This window comes from Microtus pennsylvanicus, chromosome 9, assembly GCF_037038515.1.
Source record: "Microtus pennsylvanicus isolate mMicPen1 chromosome 9, mMicPen1.hap1, whole genome shotgun sequence".
Taxonomy (NCBI): domain Eukaryota; kingdom Metazoa; phylum Chordata; class Mammalia; order Rodentia; family Cricetidae; genus Microtus; species Microtus pennsylvanicus.
This window is the reverse complement of record NC_134587.1, coordinates 91,246,805-91,261,429: the sequence shown is the minus strand read 5'-3', so window position 1 is coordinate 91,261,429 and position 14,625 is coordinate 91,246,805. Positions and strand designations below refer to the sequence as shown.

Genomic DNA, 14,625 nt, shown 5'->3' with positions numbered 1-14,625 from the left:
CCCAGACGCAAAAAGAGGAACATGGGATGTACTCACTCATATTTGGTTTCTAGCCATAAACCAAGGACATTGAGCTTATAATTAGCGATCCTAGAGAAGCTAAATAAGGAGAACCCAAAGAAAAACATATAGGCATCCTTCTGAATATTAACCTTCAGCAGGTGATGAAAGGAGATAGAGACAGAGACCCACATTGGAGCACCGGACATAAATCTCAAGGTCCAAATCAGGAGCAGAAGGAGAGAGAGCACCAGCAAGGAACTCAGGACTGCAATGGGTGCACCCACACACTGAGACAATGGGGTGTTCTACTGGGAACTCACCAAGGCCAGCTGGCCTGGATCTGAAAAAGCCTGGGATAAAACCGGACTCTCTGAACATAGCGGACAATGAGGACTACTGAGAACTCAAGAACAATGGCAATGGGTTTCTGATCCTACTGCACGCACTGGCTTTGTGGGAGCCTAGGCAGTTTAGATGCTCAACTTACTAGACCTGGATGGAGGTGGGGGTTCCTTGGACTTCCCACAGGGCAGGGAACCCTGATTGCTTTACAGGCTGAGGGGGGGACTTAATTGGGGGAGGGGGAGGGAAATGGGAGGCGGTGGCGGGGAAGAGACAGAAATCTTTAATAAATAAATAAATTTTTAAAAAAAGAGAAACTTTGTATCTCTTAAAAAAAAAAAGAAAATGGTAACGTTTTGTTAGCCAGAGCCAAACATGAATGAAATAATCCCATTCAGAGGAGATAAACTGATATCAAATGAATGTGAGGTGTGAATGAAGACATTTTAAATGATGTGAAAACAAAAATCTCAAGGCAAAAAAGGAATCCTGTTTTTCTAGACAGAATTTGGATAAGAACCTCATTTGGTGTATCTTAGTAACATCTTTGGTTTCAAGAAAGGAAAAGCTGACTCAATAATAGTTTCTTAAAATGAAGAAAATAATGTTAATGTTTGTGGTAAGCAAAGCAAGTTCAGTTTAATTTTTTTAGCCTAGAATACTTTTTGGCAAAGAGATGATACTCAATACATATTTTTACTATCTTTTTATTAATTCTTTGTAGTTTCCACATTATGTAGTCCCATTCCACCCCTCTCACCATCTCTATCCCCTCAGCTGCATCTGACCCCTGCCCTTTGCAACCTCTGGCCCAGAGCAAAACAAAATTTAAGAGAAAAAATGAAAAGCAAATCAAGCAAGCAAGCAAGCAAATCAAAACAAAGCAGAACAAGAAAGAATAAAGAAAGAATAAAAAAGAATCTATATGTATAGATGTTTGGCCTGTATGCATGTCTGTGTCTGCAGGCAACAGAAGAGGGTGTTCAAACATATACTACAAAAGAAGAAATTAACAATATAAACAATATAACTAATTAACAACATTAGAATGGTTGTATTACTGGGTCTTGAGGAAGGTTGTTTCCTAATTTTCTGAGAAATCGCCACACAGACATCCAAAGGGGCTGTGCCAGCTTGCATCCCCACAGCAATGCAGAAGTGTTCCCTTTTCCCCACTACCTCTCCAGCATAAGTTGTCATCAGTGATTTTGATCTTAGCCATTCTTACTGGTGTAAGATAGAATATCAGAGTTGTCTTGTTTTCAATTTCTCTGATGAATAAGGATGTTGAACATTTCCTTAAGTGTCTTAAAAGTCAGAATTTTCTATACTGTCTTATAATATGTACAATAATGATGTGTAAGACATTTTAAATTCATTCAACTAACCTAATACAAACTAAACTTTTTTGCCCTATTAGTTTGTTTTGAGAGCTAAATTCATTGCATTAGAACCAATCAACTATCAGTCAGGCTAATAGCATATAATACAGATGTGAGTGTAAGTAGTTTTTCAAATAAAGAAATGGATGATACATCTTCTAAAAAAAGATAAATCATAAACTGGCCATATGCATCTACAGTTGTACCACACTCTTAAACTCCTGTAAAACATCAGCAGCAGTCTCTACCAACACCCACCCTTTTCTTTTTTAATCCGATGTAACATTGCTGCAACAAATAGCAATTGTTCATTTCTTTCCATTTAATATTAGCTAATGTCCACTAACTATTGTTGAAATCCCCTAAACTGGATATTTTAGAGATGTTTTACAGTATCTGAGAGTGGGCAAAAGGGATACATGCATAGGGAAATATGTAGACAGTATGGCCTACATCAAACAGCTTATTTTTAGGGTATTTTATCATAGCACTTATTCATTAGTTCTTTAGTTTTCATCAGTGTTCATTTAGATTCAAGTCCTACTGTTATTCCTAAACTGTCTCTCTCCATTTATTAAATGTGTAATATCTATACTGATTATAAATATGTAATAAAATTATATGCATAAAACAAGTATATAATTATATATGTATTATATATCACATACATGTATACATAGATATATTCAGTATATAATTGTATGTGCAAATGATGTGGGAGTGTCATATATCAATCTGTTGATTTCATTGGTTAAGCAATAAAGAAACTGCTTGGCCCTCATAGGTTAAAACATAGGTGGGAGGAGTAAACAGAACAGAATGCTGGGAGAAAGAAGCTGAGTCAGGGAGTTGCGATGATTCTCCCACTCCAGGCAGATGCAGTTTAAGATCATTCCTGGTAAGCCAGCTCGGGGGCTACACAGATTATAAGAAATGGGCTAGTCCAGGTGCGAGAGTTAGCCGAGAAAAGGCTAGATATAATGGGCCAAGCGGTGTTTAAAAGATTACAGTTTCCATGTAATTATTTCAGGTAAAGCTAGCCGTGCGGGCTGCTGGGTGTCGGGGACGCAGCCCCGCTGCCCTTATTACTACATGCAAATGTATATTATATATATATATATATATATATATATATATATATATATATATATATTACTATAGGCTTACATTAGCTATAATAACCTAGTTTTTCTCAAAAATTGTTTTGTCTTAGAATAAAAAAAATTGAATCAAGCAAAGCCATTTATATATATTTCTTCAGAAATTCTCTCTATAGCCTTATGTCCAGTTGGTTTCAAGAATTGTGCCATTTTATGGACTGTAGCAATGTCTTGTTCTACAATTATATACCAAGGCTGTAGTTGAATAGTTTTGTGGGTAGTCTTTTCAGATGCCTGTAATCTTATGGCAACTCTACAAATTATGCTCTTTATTTCTTATTCAGAAAAGAAATATTCATATATCAGTTCTGACCTCACAGTACATCCAATCCTGTTTAGAGTTGAACATTATAGAACTTAACTTGTAGATTTACTGGAATATCCTAAACTTGCTCACCCTCAGGGTGTGTGAGAATGAGCTCCTGCATTCCTGGTAGCAAATTGCAAATCAGCATTTAATGCTGCCTAAAATCCTTTGTGTGTGTGTTTTTTAAAATTACCAACATAGATCAAGTTTATGATAATTGTATGAAAAAGCAACAGAAATAATCAGTAGCATTTACACAGCTTAAGTAGTTAACCTAGTTCTGAGGCAGCAGAATTATTTTATTGTCAGCACCTTAAAGTAGGTAAGAGATGTAATAAAACACTTCTTTCCACTCCGGGCTTTTGCTTTGTTTTTGTAAGCAGTGTTGGAGGCCTCTGTGTATAGATGTTGTTGACGTCAGGATGTTGTTTTTAAGTCAAACAAATCTGAATCTGAACTAAGTATAACTCTTTACACATGTTAGACAGTGTACTGTGAATGCTTTCCCTTTCCCTCAAAGTTTCCAGACAGCCGCTAATAGGAGCAGAAATGTCACTACTGTAACAGCTTAGAATAGGCACAAATTCCTTTGTGTAAAATTCCACACAAAAGGGAATGGAACAAAATACCTGTGCTTTTAAAGCTTCATAAGAAATCAACATTTATTGAGTGTGTAGTTCTAAACTTTATTGACTAAACACTAAGGCTGTCTTTTCTTGAAAAGAAGGCCCCTGAGTAATGTGGAAAAGAAAACCTATCTAGAACTGAATTACTATACTCTTTCTCAGAGGCTGGATAGCTTCTTCTTTGTAAAGTACTCATTTCTTCAAAAAAATTCTTGTCCTTCTGAATAAATGCTTGGTTTAATCAATGAAAAATAAGGAACAATTACTGTTTAAGGTCAAACCCTAAGATTTTAAAAGAAATGCATGTCTAATTCAATAACATCATCACTGATGTAAATTTGTAAATAACTATGAGTCATTAGTCCTAAGTTTATTGCTGCCCTTTGAGACAGAGAATCTTAAGGCTTCTCCTACCTATTCTCTTTGTGTCTCCTGGTGTGTCAGCAGTAAGTGGAATCCATCATGGGATATTCACCCCTACTAGACTTGAGTGGCTTGTTTCTTTTTTATCTCAATGCCATTCCAATGGTTTTCTTCTAAGAAACATCTGTATATGTTTTGAGAATACTGTAGGCCATGTCAACAATTTTAGGAAAGGAATTGTGTGTGTGTGTGTATGTGTGGCTGTGTGTGTACATATATATACACACATACACACACACACACACACACACACACACACACACACACACACAAACATAAGCAGACAAACCGGCACAAAACCCTCATTGGCATTTGCATGGGTGCTTTGGCATAAATTCTGGTCCTTTGCTTTTGGGTCCAGGGCTTAATGTTCATCTGAGTCATCTCGTTGGCCCACATACTTATATTCTTAAGTGACAACCATGACACTCACCTGCATTGGTGATAATTTCCCTTGAAAGAAAGTTGTTTGGAAATTTCTCTCAATATGTCTAGCAGTTGAAGGAGTACTTGTTTGTATGTTTATTTATATTTTGGAGATATTTTTAGGGGTAGAATAAATTAAAATTGAAAGTGAACTATTTTTTTCCATGCAAAATTGAAAATGAGACTCTGCACCCTTTCTTGTCTTAGAGAATTTCCTTTGGAAAATATTTAAATTTTTTCTGTTTTTGGAAATACAGGACAATCTTGAAAAAGCTAAATCAGTGGGTAACTTCATTACCCATAAATGCTTCCCTCAAAGAAACCAATCTTAGAAGTGCAATTATGGGGAAAAAAAAGCCCCTTCCTCCAAGTTTTTAGGGAACTATTGCAGTTTAAATTTGGTGGGAATTTTTGAGTTGTAAATCTATGTCTGGACAAAAATGTGAGTTACCTGTTGCTATAAAGTTAATTAGCAAACAGAGATGGCTATCTCAAGTAGAAACTGAGTTATCAACAGTTCTGGCAAGTTCTCTTGGTGAGAACTAGTTATTCTTCATACCAAGAACACATTTATAAATGACTGACATGCTTGACTAAATACCTAGATTATGAGTGCTCTCTCTATTTATTTTCATGTAGTTTTGTGTGTGTGTGTGTGTTGCGTATATGTTTGTGCCCCTGACTGTGTGAATTTCCAAGCATACAGAGGCCAGGGGAGGATGAGAAGTGACTTCTTTTTGTTTATGTTTGCTTTAATGCCTTGAGACAAACATTCTTAGTTAGAAGACCATCATTTTCCTTAGGCTAGCTGCCCGGTGAGATCCTGGGGTCCGCCTGAAAAGCAACAAGGGGTTACAAGTTTCTGCTATTATTTTCTCCATCAAAAAGACTGCATGATGCTAATCTGTGTATCTATACAACTCATTCCTTCCTTCATCCAAGGTATTTCCATTTCCTTTTCCAGAGAAAGGATAAAAACGCAAATATGGTATTCTTTTGAAAAGCAGATGCAGAGATCCACAACTAAGTGCCGATCTGACTGAAGAGAGGGTGGACGAATTGTATGAACAAGGAGGCAGAGGTGAGTGTGGGTCAAGATCAGGATGGCAAAACCCACAGAGACAGCTGACCTGAGCTTGTGGGATTCAAGGACTCTGGACAAGCATTAGGGGTGATGATTTTATGGCTTGGTCTTTTTTGGGCCCGTAGCAGAAGAACCAGAACCTGTTCCTGGTGCATGAGTTGGCTCTTTGGAGCATATTCCCTATGGTGGGATGCTTTGTTTAGTTTTGATATAAGGGGTAGGGGACTAGGGAGCTTGGTCCTGCCTTAGCTTGATGTGCCATGCTTTGTTGGTTCCCAAGGGAGGCCTTACCTCATCTAAGTGTCATCAAGGAGTAGTACTGTAGGAAATCTTACAGCCAATAGCCTTTAAATTATCCGCCCACTGGGGCGTGACCTCTTATACTATTTATGCCCCTGTAATTCTTAAGTCCAGCCTCCTTTTGGGCTGCGAGATTCAGTTGCTGCTCTCTGTTTCAGCATAGGATATTAATTTGTGAGTCTAAACCTGAATAAATAACCATCTATTATTCTCAATTCTGAGCTACTGTGGGATTTCGTTTAAGTGTCCTTCATCAGAGTAGATTGGGAGGGTACTTGGGAGAAGTTGGGGGAGGGAGCACGAAGAAGGGAGGGAAGGGAAACTGGTTGGTATGTGAAATAAATTTTAAAAACGATGAAAAACTCTGTATAAGCTATATTGATTTGACAGTGCAGATAAGGAAAAAGCCCTCTTCTTGATAAGGTCAATAGCAATTTTAAGTATCTATTTGCTTTAGTATTCAACAATACAAGAAAGAAATAATCACACCCTTTGTCCACTAAAAAATCCTTTGTTTCGCTTCATATGCAATTGTGTCTTCCCCAGAAATCACATCACTGGAGCTATTCAGTGCCATTCCTTGATTGTGTGTTCACTCACACACTTCTACCCTGGTGCTGCTCAGACCCTACAACCCTTAGTCCTTTTATGTAGTTGCATTAGTTAGCATTCCTAGAGATTATTGGACAACTTGACTCATCAATCTAGACTCTGAAATGTTCCCAACTTTATATCCATTCTCTACTAATTTGACTACTTCAAATTTCTCTTTTATCAATGGATCACAATAAATATTTCCTTCCTTACTTAAGAACTACCCCAACTTTCCTAATCTATGCTTTCAAGATATTACTTTATTCATCTATGAGTTTCTTCATATTACTCATTATTGTATGGAGAAGTCACTTCACTTTAGTAGAATAAACATGCCCAATACATTTGATTCCTCATTTCATCATGAAATTTTGAAAAAAATTACCCAAATTATTTTGTCTCTATTTTTTTCAACATGTAATCTGATTGAAAGTGTTCTCCATTGCCCTTTGAATAAACCTTAAATTCTTATGTGTTTAAAAAAGTATAAAAGTATTTAATTTTGTTAAAGTGTCCTTCAGGAACCACCTTGTGATCTCATTTGTATTCTTTAACATCCTTTTAAAGACAGCAGCTTCAAAGACCATGTGAACTCTATACACACACACACCAATGCATATATGTATATAACCCCCAAATCATGCACATATCACATATATCGGTGGTTCTCAACCTTCCTAATGCTCTAACCTTATAACACAGTCCCTCATGCTGTGGCGACACCCAACCATAAAATTACTTTCATTGCTACTTCATAACTTTAATTTTGTTACTATTATGAATTGTTATGTAAATATCTGATATGGAGGATATCTGATATGTGGCCCATGATAAGGCCAAAGGGGTTGTGACTTACAAGTTGAGAATTGTATATTTATCTGTCTATATCTATTTATACGTGTATGTGTATAATCACACACATGCACAGAGCAGTACACACATGTATAAATATACATTGTAAAGACAGTGAAATAGGACTAGTCCTTGAGAAGTTCCTGCCTATGTATGTCATCCTTTTTTCTTTAGGTCTTTCCTTGTTAGCCTTCACGTTTGAAATACATATTAAAACAGTCTCTTAATGAACTCAACTTGACTTTATAATCCTTTCCCTGAAATTCTTTTCTGTATCAAATCTAAAGATCTGATTTTACCTGAACTGAGGTTTCTAAAGGAAAATCTTTTCAGGCTGCTGTTGGTGACAGTGCTGAGCTGTGGTCCTGCTCTCTCATTGCTGACACTCTGACTAACTGTAGTAAAAAGAGATATTTCTCTTAATTCTCTAGAGCAAAGTAGAGAGCAGATTATAATCTAATGTGATTTAACTAGAAGTTTGAACAAGGAAGGAACTATTTTAAGAATAGAATTGATAAAATAGCTAAAGTCATAGTTTGGTGCTCTTGACAATGAATAATCCTTCACCAGCCTTTGTTTCATATTAACTTACTTGTGCCTTCATCAAACGCTTGTCTTCAGTGTCCTTGGACTTCATGTCTGAGTCCTAAAAATTAAAGCTAGAAAACAAAGTGGCTTAACATTTTGTTGCCTAAAGTGAGCCTTCCAAGCTACTGCTTCTCTCAATATATCTGTCTATTTCAATGAAAAAATTAGTGTGGTTTATTAGTAAGAAACACAAGATTTAGTGAGATTTTCCAGCTATGTTGTCAAAAACAAGCCCAGAATCCCAAAAGAGAGTCTTAGACATTAACAAAACAAGATTTTAATTCCTAATTATTTTTTATTGTACATGGTACTTCTGAATCTAAGGTCATTAAATATGTTTATGTCACAATAGTTATACTTTATCTTTATTGAAAGTAATTTGGAATATCTACTTTTTTCAGATTGATTTTTGAGAACTTGTATGTATTTCATTTGCATGCACCTTAAACACTGACATAACCCTGATTCAACAAAGTGAGAAAACATGAATTCTGCTCTCATTTTAGATGGAAAATAGTATGGATTTTTCTGCAGAGTATCCTGAAGATTAGCTATTTAACAACTTAGTTTGGCTTTTGAATAATGAATTAACAATATTATGTTAATAATAAGCTAAAATATTTGCTTAACAGAGTAAATTTACTTATGTTGGAAGCAGAATATGTACTTTAAAATTTAGCTAAATGAGTATTATAGAAAAATATCAAAGTTCTATTAATCAAACTTAGGTTTTAGGCCAGTTAATAATGTATGATTGGCCAATACCCACTACAGAATCTCCATCTAACATGTTTCTTCATAAATAAATGATACAGACTTACATTTTATTATTTCATAGATGGTAAGGTCTGTTCAACATATTATTTATCAATGAAAATATATGTTGTTATATCACTGCATGAATTAAAAACATTGTTTTTTATTTCCTCCAATTGAAACATTTCTTTCTGGAAAGGAGAGACAAGCATCTATTACTCAGAGACTAATACAACATTTAAGACCCACAAAGTCACAAGACTCAGAAATCCTTTCCCCAAATTCATGTTAAGAGTGAACAATTGCTAGGAAAGGAAAGGCTTTTTAGTCGAGCTGCCTGCCTACTGAGCAGGAAGCACCACGGATAAACCTCATAATCTTTCTGCTGGACAACTTTAATCTTCTACAAGAAACTATATGTAGGGTGTAGATTGTTCACACAGCTTGGAGTCCTTTCAGTAGATAGTGTGGCTGTTAAAGGTTAGCAGCCTCGGTGCTAGCGTGTCAACTCTGGGATTTTGACAGAGTAGTAGGTACAGCAGATGAGAACAAAGCTCTGCTGCCTGCGCCCCTGGGCAGGGTCCAACAGCAGAAACCAGCTTCTTTTGGGTGGGAAAACAAACAATCGTATAATGGCAGTTGTTCCATGATGAGAAAGAAGGTTGGTTAAGGAAAACCAACTGCAGATTATGATAGAGAGCTGAAAGATCATAGACTATCAAAGACACTATAGCCACCATCGCTCCTTAGACAAAGCAATTGACAAAAATAATGGGATTCTTTTAAACTGTATTGGAGCTTACCGATAGTTCTTTATGCATACTCCACTGTAGTAATAAGGGCGGCGGGGCTGCGTCCCCAGCACCCCAGCCACCTGGCTAGCTTATGCCCGAAATAACAACACACAAACTGTATTCATTTAAACACTGCTTGGCCCTTTAGCTCTAGCCCTTACAGGCTAATTTTGATATCCCGATCAACCCATCTCTAATAATCTGTGAGCACCGGTCTTACCGGGAAAGATTCAGCATGTCTAACCTGGCGGTCTGCTTCATCGCATGTGTCTTCCCTGGAGCGGGGAGCATGGCGTCTCTCTGAGGCATCTGCTCCAGAGAGGGGAGCCGTGGAGTCTGAGCTCACTTCCTCTTCCTCCTGGCATCCTCCCGGCACTCCACTCTCTGTTGCATCCTAAAACCAGCTGATATTCCCATGGAACAGATAGCAACAATTAGAGAATCCCTCCTCTTTCCATATAAAGGTTTAATTACATGAATGGAACAATGATAATCTCTGAGAGAATTGCAGAAGAAGAAAGTGTTCTACAAGAACAGTAAAAGATCAGTTTAAGCGTTTCAGTGACTGCAGTGAGGATGAGTGGACTAAAGCATTCCCAGAAGCCATAAGGTGGCTGAATAAAGGTGTAGATGCCAGGGGTTGCTTACCTTCTTCCTGTTTACTGTTCAGGGATGTAGCAGCCAGGTGCCCTCAAGCCAAAAAGGCAAGTTCCACAGGGTCTGTGTTCTGCATGGTTTGGTCATGGAAATCCAACTGGGGTGAAAAAGAAATAAAAGAAATAAAGAAAGGACAGACACATGCACACACACTCTGTGTGTGTATGTGTGTGTGTGTTTGTGTATGTGTATACACAGAAGAGCTGAAATGGAGTGGGCCATGCTTGCTCTAATGGAGTAGTACCAACTATTCAGCAACTGTAAACCTCAACACATTCATATGTACAGGGCTTGGATTTAGCAAGTCTGGGTTTGATTCTCTGTCAGGGAGAAGTCTCAGGCTGCAGCTATTCAGGAAAAGGAAGATACAGTTTCTAGTTTCTTACACACCCTGCAATCATTTGTAAATTCTTGTTCTTATACCAGAGGAGGGCTTTACTCTCTATCTCTGAACCTTGCCTGGATGAAGGCTTTGCCAATTCCCATGAGTCTGAGGCATTGGTCCATTTTTAATAACACACATTCCCTCAGGACTTCACCTACTCCTTACGTTCACTTAAGATTTCTTTGGGTCCCCAAGCTACTAGTGTTGGTTCCACACCACAAGTAGATAGTAAGTCCTTATTGCTGAAGATACAGAACACTTTTACTCCAGGGCAAGTTGGAACTGAATCAGAAACTCCCTCCATGATGACATTACTATGCAAATTGCTAAAAGAAAATTTGTTAGCAACAATGCATATACTTGACTACAAACATGTCTTCTTTTTTTTTTTGACACATAAAGTTGTTTAATTAGGTTGTCAGCAATTTAGAAAACCAGTTTGTGAGGATACATCCCGTTGGTCAGACAGAACTGAGAGCGCAGGTAGCCCTGCAGCTGAGGAACAGCTTTGATCTTTGGCAGAATCTGCGAGTCCACCGCTTTCTGATCAGCCTTGCGCTGCTCTGCAATCTCGTATTTCTCCTTCTGTGTCAAAGATCTCGCCCTCCTGATGCCTGGGCTTACGCAGCTGCTTTTTCTTGAAGTAAGCATCAGTCAGGTGTTTGGGATTTTAACTGTGCTGATATCAACTTTTGTAGAGGTGGTGATGACAAACTTCTGATGTGTTCTTCTCAAAGGAACTCTGTTGAGGGCAAGAGGTCCTGTCACAAGCAGTAAACCACTGCCCAGTTGCTTCAGGAAAACCACTCTCTTGCCCCTGTGGCGCCCGATAAGGATGATGAGGACAGTCCCAGGAGTGATGCTGGCACGCAGGCGTCTCATATGCTGACTAAAGGGCTTTTTGCCATGGCTCAGCAGCTTCAGAGGCACATCTTCGGTAGGATAATACCTGGGCATTTTCCGAGGCTTAACTACCCGGGTACCACCATTCTTGTCACCAACAAATGGTTTTGTGACAGTGGCAAGGACCTTTTCCGTTTTCTTCTTCTTTTCAACCTTGGTTTTCACAGCTGTGTATTTCCTTTTGTACATGGCCTTTCTGGAATACATAGCAGATCGGGAGTACCTGCCAATTCCTCTAACAAGGACTGGATTTCGGCTGCAATGGGGCTTCCCCTTCTTGAGCTTTTTAGCCTTAGGGTCACCCTTTTTGGCTGCACCAGCGGCAGGGGCATCACCGCCAGCCTTCTTGGCTGCAGGTTTCTTCTCTTTTGTATCAGGTTTCTTGCCTTTTTCACCAGCCATCTTGCAAGATGGGAAAGAGAACTAAAGTCCCGGCTTCCGGTCCAAACATGTCTTCTTGATTTGGTTTAAGGTCTATTGTACATGTGGGAACTTACGCTTGCTACTGTAATCTAAAGCAAGGCCTGGGACTGGGAGGTCATAACTCCTGTGGGAGAAGCAACTGCTATTGTTTTGTAAACAGATGTGATGTACCTGTCAAAATTTCTTTGAAATATTAATGTTTATGCTTACAGAATAATGATGCTGTCATTTTCTCTCATGAGAAGAATTTTTTTTTATATCATGGGCAATGGTTATTGTGGGAATTTATAGCCGATCAAGCTTTTGAGGCTAATGACAATTGCTGTAGCATAGGGATTTAATGTTGAGCCATAGATGGAGAGAAATAATGACATCTGCATTGCCACCTCTAGTGTTCAGGAAATATAAAGGAAGAAGAGGCAGAAAAAATGAATGTAAAGCTGGAGAAGGGGATGAAGTACTTCTGTCTCACCCATGCTGAAACATTCTTCCTTGAGGGGGGAGCAGACAAGGTTTTAAGTCTTGAGAAAGTAAGTGACTATCACGAGTTTTATCAAGTTCAGAATAGAGGACTCAGGAATTCACAATGTCATCAGAACCACAGGAGTGCTTTCTTCAAGCTGGCAGAAGCAGTGCACAATTTCTAGAGGCAGAGACTCTTCTGTGTAGTACTGTGAAACGTGAGAAAGGAATTCTATGGATGCATCATTTTGCATCATCACCTGTGTGTGGGAGGGGCTCTTTTTGGTAATGCAGCTGTCCATACTCCTAAAGTATCTCTGCCTGCAGGTAACCACCACAATATCATTAGTTTACAATGCTAGATTTGCTGGAATCGTCTTTGGTCTTTGGTCAGTGTTTTAACTAGATTGAAAAGATGCTACTTACTTCACCTGGGAGGAGCCACAAAATTAAGAAAAAGGTAAAGTTAGTTTTTCTCCTTATGTACCTCAAAATGATAGAAACAAGTCTTAAGCAGTTCTCATTCAATATGTTTTATTGTTAAGGATGCTTTACTTAAAAAATAAAAATTTTATAGATATCCTAAAAACAAAATGCTCCTCAGGAGAGAAAAGGCCAGAGCTGAAATGTGTTCTGGAAGCTGAAATCTGTAGGAGAGGTCGAATGTGCCCTGAGGCATAAGGATGCTAATTTTGTTTTATTGGATTTTACTGTAGCTATTAATATATTTTGCTAGAGATTTATGTGATCAATTTATCCTATGGCCTGAACTAATTCCCACAGTATATTTTATCAGAATATGTGACTTTTTGTTTTTATAAATTTAGCTTTCTTCCATCTCCACGAATGGGAAATACCATGTTTCTAGGAATGCTAGGTCTTACAGATTTTCTGAACTAATGACAAATAGGAGCAGTGTTTGTTTCACCGTTTCTCCTTCTCTCCCACAAGGAATCTCAGCATCATTTTGTTGCACTACCGTGTCTCCAGCTTTATTGGTTCTTCAATGAAATGACAAATGGATTACATTTTGGGTTGTGTGACACTCATTGCCCTATTATACTTCTGATAATATTTGCCTGGGACAAGCAGTTATTTTTCATTACCACATTCAATCATGAGTAATAAACTATTTTAATAATAGTGAATGTGAAATTAATTAATAATCTGCAGGTAGGGCAGGACATGATTGCTTTCTCTCCCCAACACAAAGAAAATAATTCTATCTGTAGTTATAAATTTCCATATGAATGACCCATCTACAAGGAGTCTAGAATGAAAATCATTTACAAGTACATCGGCAAACTATTCTCAACTTCTCTGTTTATAGATAAATTATTTCAGAATATGTTGGTTTCTATGACAATCATAAGAAGTAAGAATTTTTTAAGAAACTTGGTGTATGTCGGTAGATATTAATGTTGAAATATTTTATGTTACTTAACACACTTAAAATTTTGGTTGAGCAGTTATATGAATTTTGGCATAGTTAACTGACCTATATGACTCATATATCTTACGATGCTTCTTCATAGATTTTAGGTATGCAAGTCTGCACAAAAAATTCGTATTTATTAGTATAATATTGTCTTGTTAACAGATCTATGCATTTCTTTTTTCTATCTCCTTTCTTCTCATCCTCTATCTTTATTCTTTCATTTTTCTCTTTCTCCAAACTTCCTTTTCTTCCTTTTTTCTCTTTTCTCCTTTTTTTTACCTCTTCCCATTCTCTTTCTTTTCCCAAGCACTAAGAATGTTTTATACAATATCTTGATAAGAAAGCAAAAGAGTAAAAGCCCCAACCACTTTCTTAGATCCATTCTCATGCTTCACCTTCATTTGGTCTTTTCAAAAATTATTTTAGTTATTTCTATATGTATGAGTGTTTTGCCTGCATGAATCTACGTATGATTTATGAATTCCTAGTGCCCTTAGATGTCAAGTGCTTGGTATGATAGTCAGAGGGCAAAGGAGGTGGTGTATCCTCATTTTGATGATTTCAATTGTAAGGCATATTCCTTTGTTGAAACAATGGAGTTTTTTTGTTTAGTTGGTTTTTGTTTGTTTGTTTTGTTTTGGCTTTTTGAGAGAGGTAGATTTGGAGCCTGTCCTGAAACTAGCTCTTGTAGACCAGGCTGGCCTGGAACTCAAAGAGATC

General features: G+C 37.6%; 1 pseudogene; it reads right to left on the bottom strand.

Moving 5' to 3' along the window:
* Nucleotides 1-11,084: 11,084 nt before the first annotated feature.
* Nucleotides 11,085-12,018, bottom strand: LOC142856919 (large ribosomal subunit protein eL6 pseudogene; annotated as a pseudogene).
* Between the last annotated feature and the right edge of the window lie 2,607 nt (nucleotides 12,019-14,625).